Source organism: Pinus tabuliformis, chromosome 2_2 (genome assembly GCF_031772625.1).
Source record: "Pinus tabuliformis cultivar Carrire ecotype Pingquan chromosome 2_2, CPIR1, whole genome shotgun sequence".
NCBI classification, from domain to species: domain Eukaryota; kingdom Viridiplantae; phylum Streptophyta; class Pinopsida; order Pinales; family Pinaceae; genus Pinus; species Pinus tabuliformis.
In genome coordinates this window covers 1,141,029,569-1,141,040,558 of record NC_142300.1, presented here as the reverse complement: position 1 = coordinate 1,141,040,558, position 10,990 = coordinate 1,141,029,569, and the positions used below count along the sequence as shown (strand labels likewise).

The 10,990-nt window shown below is 43.1% G+C and overlaps 1 pseudogene; it reads right to left on the bottom strand.

Moving 5' to 3' along the window:
• The window catches only part of LOC149197420 (uncharacterized), a 36,638-nt pseudogene extending 26,646 nt beyond the window's left edge, over positions 1 to 9,992 (bottom strand).
• Positions 9,993 to 10,990: the final 998 nt, after the last annotated feature.

The window sequence follows — 10,990 nt, the reverse complement described above, 5'->3', positions numbered from 1 at the left end:
TCAATCCGGAAGAAAGGAACGACGTGGCTATCATTCCATGGTGCCCCCTCAATCACATTGATTGTAGAATTCCTTCGTCGGTTCCATGCACTCGCGACCAAGGATCTAAAGGGGTACCATATTCTCTAGACCTATCTACCCAAACGCTTGATGAGCATTGATTTGGGTCGCCTCCCATGCCAGAAACATTGATTGCTACAAAATTTCTATTGGGCTCGGGGGCAAAACCATTGCATGATCCATGTCGATATCATCTTCTGAGATCTTTGTGGAAGATATCATATTGCAGGCTCCTACCAACGCTACTTCTCCTATATAGATTGGAGGTGGAAGTGCGAAAGTTCCCATTAATGTGGGGTCTTTCAGTAGGCCTACTCCAATATCTTGAAGCGAATGGTTGCTACCATGGATCATAGGAATGCTTCCTGTAACTTGTGAACCATTAGGGAGGAAGTTTTGTTGGTCGACGATCATAATCCCTCCTTGAAAGGGAATGTAATCTTTCTAAAATAGGTCGACACAACAGCTGCCATGGCGTAGATCCACGGTCTTCCTAGTAGGATGTTGTAATCAAGATTCCCATCGATGACTTCAACATCTATTTCTACTGTTTTTCCCCCTAGTTCAACCTTCAAGTTATTTAGGATACCGTATGGGGTATATGTCCTTCCGTCGAATGCTTTTAATGTTGTCGAAGATCGCGACAAGGTTGGAGATCCTAAAGTTTTCCAGCAACTCATCGACATAATACATGTAGATGCCCCCTCGTCAATAATTGTTCGGTGAACAGTTTTGTTGAGGGCTTTCACTTGGATAAGGAAAGCTAGTTGAGCTGGTAACTGAGGATCGTATCCTTTATGATCAAAGGATACAAGATTGGAATCCTTAGGATCAACCCCACCAATGGCTGATAACAAAGCCTGCCTTTGGGATGGGCAATTTTGTAGTACTTCAAGAGTCGACATAGCGGATGGCGATTGGGCCAAATCTTCCACTATGTTATAATGTTGCGCTGCTCTGGCGCGAGGATTAAATGTCGACTTGTGTACTACTCCCTTTGGCGGTTTTATTGTTAATTCAGGGATGATGGGCGGTACAACTTCTGTCGAAGTTGTTGTCGAACTGCTTGGTTGATCTTTTTCCTTGCCGTTCGACAGCTGCGGATTCCCGTAATCTTTGTTCCTTGTTGAAATCAAAGCATCATTTTGTTGCTTGGAAATTGACAACATAAGCACTTGCGACGGGGAAGCATTTCCACTATCAACCAGATTTTGTCCTGGATTTGGAAACGGGTCAGTTAACACAGCTGAGGTTTGCGAACTCTTAAAGAATTTTTTAAGCTCAGCTTTGTATGGACATTTGCTTGTCCGATGATGCTCGTCACATATCTGACACCCTGTGGTAGGGGGTTTCCTATTTCCAGGAGGGTTTGAAGAAGTTTTTTCAGGGGATGACTCACCCTGTTTCTTCTTCCTCCCTTTGTTTTGCTTTTTCTTGCTCCCTGGTTGTTTGGTTTCTTTACCTTTGTCTGCTGATATGGCATTTACTTCCAAAGCAAGAATTTCGTCTTTTGCATTTTGATCTGAAGTCTTACGGGCCTTCTTGGAGTTGGCCTTTGTCGACTTCGCGTTTGTCGTGCCAATCACGCCATCGCCGGCATGAGAGTCATTATTTGATTTAGGAGGAGGAGGAATTGAGAATTCCGGTCTAGGGGCATCAGGTATTTTGTCATAGAGCGTGCCAGACTGAGTATAGACTAAGTCTAGATACTGCGCACGAGCGATAACTTGCTCTTCTGTTATGACTCCCCCCTTTGCCACATCTTCCGTTATAGCAGGAAGTAATGACTTGATAAACCATTCAGCTAATAGCTGATCAGGAACATACGTTTTTACCATCCTACGACGACGTCGCCACTCATGTATATGATCAGATATGTGAGTGGTTGTTGTCTGTTTGAAGTTGGTTAAGATTTCCGTTCCCGTTTCATACCTTATCGGTAATTGAAAATGGGTTAAGAATGCCGTGGCTAAGGTGCTGAAATTGTCGAATGAAGCTCTAGGTAATTCAATATACCATTTAGCCGCTGGACCCGTTAACGTCCTCTGGAAGAGGTGAAGCCTTATCGAATCATCGTTTAAGGTGTTTGATGAACACCATAGATGAAAGGTCATCACGTGATTCGATGGATCTTCACCCGGATTTCCATTAAATCTAGGAATGTCGGAAGGAAGTTTGTGAGGAATCGCTGGCCACCAAGGGCGTAAGCAATTGGATAGTTTGTTAACCGGTGTAAATCTGGTAACTCTAAAGTTGCCACGAATGGTAACTGTTGATTCAGGTTAGGTGAAGCATACCCAGGATACGATGGGATCGCCTGAGCAATTGGCCTTTGCATACCAGCATAATGTAATTGATGTTGGTATGACTGATACGGTTGGTGGACATGACCACCGTAAAGTGGTTGATTTTGACCGTTTTGAATGTACGGTTGTCCACTGTTTGCAAAGATCTGCTGCTCAGAACCTTGGTATACTTGTTGGAATTGTGGTTGTTGATATTTCACCAGCCACGGTTGCGAAGCCATGTTCTGTTGCGCTATACTAACCGTTGGACCAAGGTGTGGGGTAATTGTACCCGTTTGGACCTGTGTCACCCCACCAGTAGGCGATTGTGGTTGAGTCATAGGGTCAAGGGGCTGTTGCATTACAACCTGAGAAATCTGAGGTTGACATACAACAGGAAACGTTTGAACTTGCGACACTGTCACAATAGCCGGTGTGGTTGGGATGCTCGACATAGGTACACATTGTTGCATAGAATACACAACCCTTGGTTGTTGAGGTAGCATAGGTACCCAAGCACTTGATGTAACTCCAGTATAACCTGAATACTATTGTGAACTCCCGTATGGATATCCTCCCGGAGGGGGTAATGAAAGGGCATACCCCCCCCCCCATACGGTGGCAATCTGGAACTCAAGGGGATTGTTTGTCCTTGGGGACTGGATTGCCCAAATTGTCCTCCAAACGGATCAATCTGGCGAGTTTCAACATAAGAGTTGCCAGATATTATTCCAGAGGAACAAACTGGAATGGACCACACTGTCGAAATAGTCCCTGGGTGGACTCCTAGCGGTTGTGAGCTAGTCGGGACAGATGGTATGCCGGCAAACATTGTCGGAGTGCCGGCAGGGAGTTCTGTTGTCGCTGTGTCATTTGACACAGTCCTAGATGTTGATGGTTGTTCAGACATTTTGAGTCTATCCCAGAGATTACCTAGCGATTCTACAGGAACTTCCACTGGTGGTAGACTAACTTCTGACGTCGAAGGAAATAGAGTGACCCTGACTCCGAAATGTGTTGGAATACTTGCTTGCGGATCTTCTACAATTTCCTCTATCGCAATCAAACCAGGTGGAAGGGGAAGACCGTCAGGTCCGTAAAATATTTCTGGTGCCGAAGAAGGGGTTGAATCAACAGCGACAGATGTTTGAAGAACAAGACTCTCTGAACCGGTTACAGATGGAACTGGTTCAGTAACACAAGTGTCTGTTCTCAGACTAGGATCAATATCATTGTCCCTCTGTGGCTGTTGAACTTCTTCTGTAGAGGCAGGGTTTCCAGAAATGTTCGGAGTAACTGGAATCTCAGATGTCGTTGGAACACTTGTTCTAACTTTCATAGGAGATTTCGAATCGGTTAAACGAGTTCGCTTTGTCCGTACTGTTTTCGATTCCGGAGACAAAGACGGTTGACTCGTAAGCCTCCGCGAACGACGAGGTTTCAATTGACTTCCTTCCACGATTGCGGATTACTCGATCAACCAAAATAAAAAAAGGGGAAAGTGTGTTTCCGAATCAAATGAATTTTTAGACGCTTTAGACACAACTTGCTTTTTCACTTTTAAAGAGTCGAGAAAAAGCTAAAGATGACTCTAGTCTCCTTTGATGTTTTAACGAGCCCGAAGTGACAAATGCTCGGATGGACTTTTTCCATTATAGAGTCTGAAAAAGGCCAAAAGGAACTGCTCTGGAGTTCTAGGTAGAGGGTGTGCCAAACTTTTCGCAAAACCGCAGAATACTTTTTAAGGTACGGGCAGTCGATCTTCCTGAATGTTGTGTTCAGTGCATTGCGATCAGCAGGGCGGCCGACACGGCTTCCTAAGGATAAAGGTTTTATGCCTATAGGGGTCTCCCAATATATACTCGACGGTATGTGGGAGCACAATCCGTACTGGCGCTATCGTCCCTCAGGAGGAATCACCCACCATCAGCGAGATCGACAGTCACCAGGCTTTACGACGCCGGAACACGTCTCTAGCCTAGACCTCTATGTTGTGCATTATGTTGCAAAGCGTTGTTAAGTTCATTCAATTTATTTTAGGTTGATCTTTTTAGAAGTTTGCCTTTTGAGGTTCACCACGAGATGTATGATACAATTCCTAAATGTAGTCTAAAGATGATAAGCAAGCTTTATATCTTTTCAACTATGAAAATCCTAGCTACAAAGGGAAAAGAAAGACACCATCTTTTCTCAAAGAGAAATCAACACACTCTAATGCACTTTTCCTAAATCAAACATGCAAACTATCAAGATGCAAATGCACAATGCAGGTGTTTATTTTCCGCTTTCTTAATATTGATGCCTAAAAAGAAAGCTTTTTGTACAACTTTGAATTTGCTTTTAAATGACAAATACAAACAAGTTTACTTTTTCGAAATCAGAAAGGGTAGAAGAGATTACAACACTTAACGATTTTCGAAATGAATACTTGTTTCGACACTTAAAAGAGATAAACTCAAACCAAAAGCAAAAGTAAATGTATAATCTACTGCAAACAGCCAATGAACTCTCTCCTAAGATCACAATCAACAGATCTGAATCAAGGGCTACAGGATGATTATTTCACTCTTGCAAAGGAAAACTGTAAATGACGCCACAAACACATAAAAACACTCACAGTCTTTTTGTACAAAAGGAGGCGGAATTTAAGCAGAGAAAAGGAGTTATCAGACAGGTACCTATGCTGGTTACAGGCCGCAAAAATCAGAGATCAAAACAAGGAAAAACAGAGCAGAGAACCCCAGCTGCACAAGGCCTAACTGGATCAATGCACCCTCAACACAGAGGTTTTGACATTCAGCGCAGGTAGCCTTCACGGGACCTGCGTTGAAATGCAAAACCTCTTCACAGGGTCTGCGCTGAAGGAGAAACGAGAGTTTCTCACTGGGTTCTGGGTCACAGTTTGCTGATTAATCTACGGTTTCAGGCCAAATAAAATCAACAAGCAAGGTACAATCAAAGGGATGCTTTGAGGAAGGGCTAAGATCTATCACAAAGGATCATCAAATCATTTGTGAGTCCATTGTTCAGATCATAGACAAATCCAGTGATTGGATCACAGCAGCAGCTGTCTACTTTGCATCTGAGAATAGCAGATGCAGTTCGATTGTTGCTGTTGAGTCTATGAAACAAACAATGATAGAGATACAAATAAAATGACTAAATAGATCTCCCCAGTGGAGTCGCCAATTTGTTGTGGGGAAAAATGCCTATGCAGGACGATCCTAACCACCTAAGGTGTGACAGTGCCTTAGCAACAAACAGAGACAACTATTCTAGTATTCTTCCTTTATGAATTAAGAATGAAGAGAGATGGACGGACTAACTGGTGTCTTCCGTTTGTCCCTCGATCCGGTTTCTCTTCTCTTTGAGAGTTCCCAGCTACTTGCCTTCTCGCTCGCCCATCTTCAACAGGTTCCTGCAAGATCACAAGAAGAGAACACTACACAAAGACATAGATTCATATTCATAACTAGTTCAGGATTAGAAATAAACTAAACATACTAATGCAATCATACATCAAAGATACATCAGCATATAGGAGAAACCAAGATAGCTTTATTGATGAATAACAAGGTTCAGGAAGAGATACAACCCAGAGGGCTCCAATCCAGCATCTCCTTCCCAGCAAATGAAATTCCTATCTTCACCTTCCTTCAAAGCATTAAGCACCCAATGATTCCAATCTCAAACCAACAGCAATTCTTTGCAATAACAAAATTCCAGCCTCTAGATCTCATGGAGGAGAGATCCATATATAGATGTTTGGAGAGAGGATGAGTCAGCTTGAGACCTGACTAGTGTCCTCTCCCTCTGTCAGTTCATGTTTCCACTTGGAGGTTCTTGCTTCCACTTGGAGATTGAGAACCTCTTACTCATCACTAGTCGAATTCACTGAGGCAAGTGTCATTGAGGAAGATTCTGGAAGCTTCCAGGGTTTTGACACCTTGTTGAATGAACTTGCCATTTGTCAATTCCCGCTCAGCGCACCCTGGTAGTGCTTCTACCTACGTTGCAGTGCAGGTAGCCAGTGTAGACTTTGCATTTCAGCGCAGACAGCTATTGGAGCCTCTAAATTGATCCTGAATTGACTTGTGTTTGAGCAGTTTCTAGTGGAGAACTTTTGTGAATTGTTGTGGTTTGTTAGCCTTGTTCCTCTAGGGGTAGGAAAAACATGTTTAGGGACTTTGGATCCCTTAGATTATGGACATTTCATGCTCAATGTTGTAAGGCACAAAAATGTCTATAACACCAGCCCCAGGTCTTATGCGAACTAATGTGACCCGACGGAAAGTGTAAAGGGGCACGGAGGGAGGGGCGAGCAGTTAGTCCAGCCCTTGGACCTGTGGTGCCTATATGATCTCCCACTTGATGTTTAAGGGGCTTAACCAGTGGGGGTGGGTGTTACCTAGTAATTTTTCATTGTCCTCATTTTAGTCCCTCTGCTATGTCATGCATCAAATGCACATGTCCATATCTTCCCACTTATACAAAAAGATTAAACAGTGCTCTCTGGTGTTGAAGAATTGACCCTTTTTCCTAAGTTTCTACATCGTCGCTAATAAGACATTAAAAGGTGCAACAATCCCTTATAATGAACTATCCCGTCGCGACACCATCGCATGTGTACAAATGTTTCCTGTGACGGTCGAATTTTAGGGCTTGGTGTGAGGCTCCTAGCTATTTGTCGTGATGATTGGCCTACATGCATTGCCTCCTTGCGATGTCATTGCTGATCTTTAGTTCATGACTTGCGATGATCCAGATTTGGCGAATTTGTTCAAACAATCGACCTTCTGGGTGTTTCTAGAGCTGGTTGTTGGGTCAATTTGGGTCGCTTTTCCTCCCTTGGGATGGTGGTTCCACCTCTTGTACGACCTCCCTTGAGGATAAGCTCCCTATCCCTCATTTCATGGAGACTCCTTCTCCTATAAAATCACTCACCATTGCTATGATCTACTAGTTCTTTAGTTGGGCAGTGCTCGCTAATTCTTTTGAGTTTGCTTTGAAACTAAGTAGATAGCTTTGGTGTGAGTGTGACAAGTGTGGGATTGCTAATAGTTTGGTAAGAGGTTGTGGAGTGCCTTGACCTTGTATTAGATCTTGTGAGTGAGATAGAGATATCATCTATTTGGGAGACCCATTCTTGAGAGTGAATGCTTGAAGAAACATACTGGTTGGACCCTTTGAGAAGGCTTACGACGTCAAGACTTGGTTGTAAGCTTTTCTTTTGATTGATTTTAATACAACCAATGATGATTTCCTATATCTTGTGCACAACTTACTTGATAGCTTATGATTTCTTGACTTTATAAGTAAATAGATCATTGTTGTTCTCGGTTATGTGTTCTGTTGTTTTCTTGTAGTGTTTCAGGTTGATGCTCATTGAGGAGAGAGAAACGGAAGCTAGAGTAGTGCAACGGAAACTCCATCAACCACCAGTTTGAGGTAGGCCTCCAACAATGACTATTTAAGGGAATCAATTGTTGTTTTGTCTTTGCTATGACTAGACCCACTATAGGGCTAGAGGGGTTGCCTCTGTCCGTAGAGGGAACACTTGCCTTTATCACAAGTCGGCGACTCCACTGGGGAGTCCTTTGTATGTTTTCTTCTTGTTTACTTTTAGTTTCTCTTTTGATTTAGTATTTCTTGATTTTTGGGGTTAAACCATCAGTTTTTTGGGTTACCTGAGTTTATCTAGGAATTCCCCTGACTGTTTGGAAGGATAGCCTAGTGTTTGTTTGGGAGTTTTCATTCGTTTTCCATTATTTTTAAGCTCGTCACTAAAAAAAGCTTGACAGTCATGACGACATCGCCCTGTCCTCGTTTTGCAAACCTGTGCATCACTGATTCCCTGTCGTACAGTCGCGATGATTCCTGAAATCGGAACGTCGTGGAAGATAGGTGTACTCCTGCGATGACGTCGCTTTGTTGCTGCCATCACGCTTGCGACGATTCGCTTAACATCACATGTTTCTGGTTATATACCCGCGACGATTCCTGTGCAAGTTGATTTTACAACTTCACCTCCTGAATTCACTAGTCTTGTTTATCCCCTGTTGTTTTCCTCTCCCGCATCAGCTTGTTTTAATTGCTTTGGGTTAGGGTACTGTCTCTATGGTGTCAGTGAGTCAGTCTTGTGTTTTTAGGCCCTGTGACCTAGCTCTTTCAAGTTTTTGAACCATTTGTCTGGGTTACCTGTCTATCCAAGGTTCATCCGCAATCGTCTTATTGATTTGCTTGAGGCTTTTCCGTTGCTTGTTTCTTACTGGTCAATTTTTGGTGTTGATACTTGAGGCAATTTCTTATGATTGATTCGGTTTCTTCACTACCAAGCATAGATTACAATTGTTTGGGTTGATCAGTTTACACTCGCTTGTTTGCCTCTTTAAATTCAAAAAACAAATAAAATAATCATAAGATTGCATTCTTTTAGTATACGAAAGTGAAAGTACATTTGCATTTCAAATTTTCATGTTTGAGAAATTGGAAAGCGAACTTTAAATCTATCATTAGTAGTATCGATGCACTGTAGGATTGGTGTGTTAATGCATTGTGTTTCTTAGCGCTTGCATTTGCTTGTCTTGGTTTTGTCTTGGTTTGGGAATGAACTTTCTACCTTTCTGTAAGTAGGTGTTCATCAAAATGAAAGATGCTTTACTCATTCTAGTTGCATCCTAGCGTTTTTGATATACCTACGGTAGAACCTGGAAATTGAAACCTAATTAAAGATCAACTCTAAAATTAACTGAATGAACTTAACAACGCATTGGAACTTAACACACATTATTTAGAGGTCTAGGCTAGAGACGTGCTCCGGCGTCGTTAAACCTAGTCACTATTGCTTTTGCTTAAGGTTGGGTGATTCCTCCTTCTATGACTTAATAGCTGCCTAGTACGGACTTTTGCTCCCAGTAACATCGAGTATATATTGGGAGACCCCACTACGTTATCATCCTACATCTATAGGAAGCTGTGTCTACTGCCTTGCGAACCGTAACGCACCGAACACAACATTCGGGAAGATTGACTACTATACGAAAAGTCCTTGGTCATTTCTCCTTCATTTGATCACCAAGGTGTATATGTAGTTTTACGGTTTGTCTGGTAAACCTTTTGCCTAGTTTTCCAGAGTAGTCACTTTCATTCCTTTTCGACTCCCTAAAAGAAAAGGATCATCTGAGCACTTGTCCTTTCAGGCTCATTAAATATTCGAAGGCAACTAGAGTCATCTTTTGTCATCTTCTGTAAAGTTTTGTTCCTATGTCATAAAATTTATTCGACCACATTGACATTTTCCTTGTTAAGTCTTGACTGCATTTTAGTTTGCATAGGATTGTTTTCCCTACTCGTTTATTTTTCCCTAGAACTTTTGAGTTAAATCATCCTGACAAAATCACCGATCCCGTCTCCCGTACCAAGTGACCAAGGCTCTGCATCTTTTGTCACTTCTGAGGTACCAGTTGTTAGCGATACTCTTCCTGTTATTCCAAATATTCAACCACTTAACTCTCGCGCTCCAGAAGACAAGTTTTACGATATTCATCGGAACCCCGTCTGGGAACCTTCTGAAGAAGATTTCCCCGTTACTCCTTTTGGTGTTTCGGTCCCGATGTCTTCCTCTGACATGGATGAGAGAAACCCCATCTCTAGTGAAGAGACCTTTATGGCAAGTGGTGAAATAACTATACCTATGGAAACTTCACCCTCCCATGTCACCCCTCTTGGTATCACATTGCCTTTATGCTACCATGCGTTGGCTGATATCATGAGGTCGAGATCCCCCCTTACAAGTTCCATGTGTTCGCGTACCATCACTCCGACCTCAGAACCTTTCACACCCCAGATTCACAATGTGACTGTCACATCTGTCCCAAATATTTTGACTATTTGTGTGGCTTCTTTAGCTTCCGCTATTAGTGTCGTCGCCGCATCTTTAGTAGTGACCACTATTGCCAGACCTTCAGTTGGTCCTACTGGTGGTGGTCTATCAGCGTCAGCATCTGGAGTTGTTAATCCCACCGATAGTGTCCGACCTTCTTTTAGTTCCATTCCGGCAGGGTGGATGTATGACCAGTACATGCATGCTCTTCAGAATCCAGACCTGCAGAATCTGTTTCATTACTATGATTCTCGAGGAGCCCATATTTATCACCCTGGATCCATTCCATCTCAGCCTACGGTTGAGGTTTCCATTCCGTTATTTGTTGCTTGGGGCCCGACCAGTTATCACGGTGGCCAAGTGCAACCTTCAGCTTTTCAAGGTCCACCCTATCAAGGTCAGCCGTCTTATGGGCGGCCATCTTACAGACAGTCGTATTACGGGTAACCTGTTGGCCCAAAACCCTTACAGGGAAAACCTTCAGCCTTCAATGGTTCCTCTTTTACTTTGGGCAACCTTCTCGTCAACCACGACAACCTTACATCCAACAAGGCCAACCTGGTGCCCAACAAGGCCACCCCTCTGGAAAAGTACGTCAGTCTCAAATTCAGCAAGGCCAACCTACTGTCTAGCTTGGTCCATCCTCTGGACAAGTAGGTCAGCCTCGAATCCAGCAAGGCCAGCCTACTGTCAAGTCTGGTCCATCTTTTGGACAAGTAGGTCAGCCTCAAATCCAGCAAGGCCAACCGATTGTTTAGCCAGC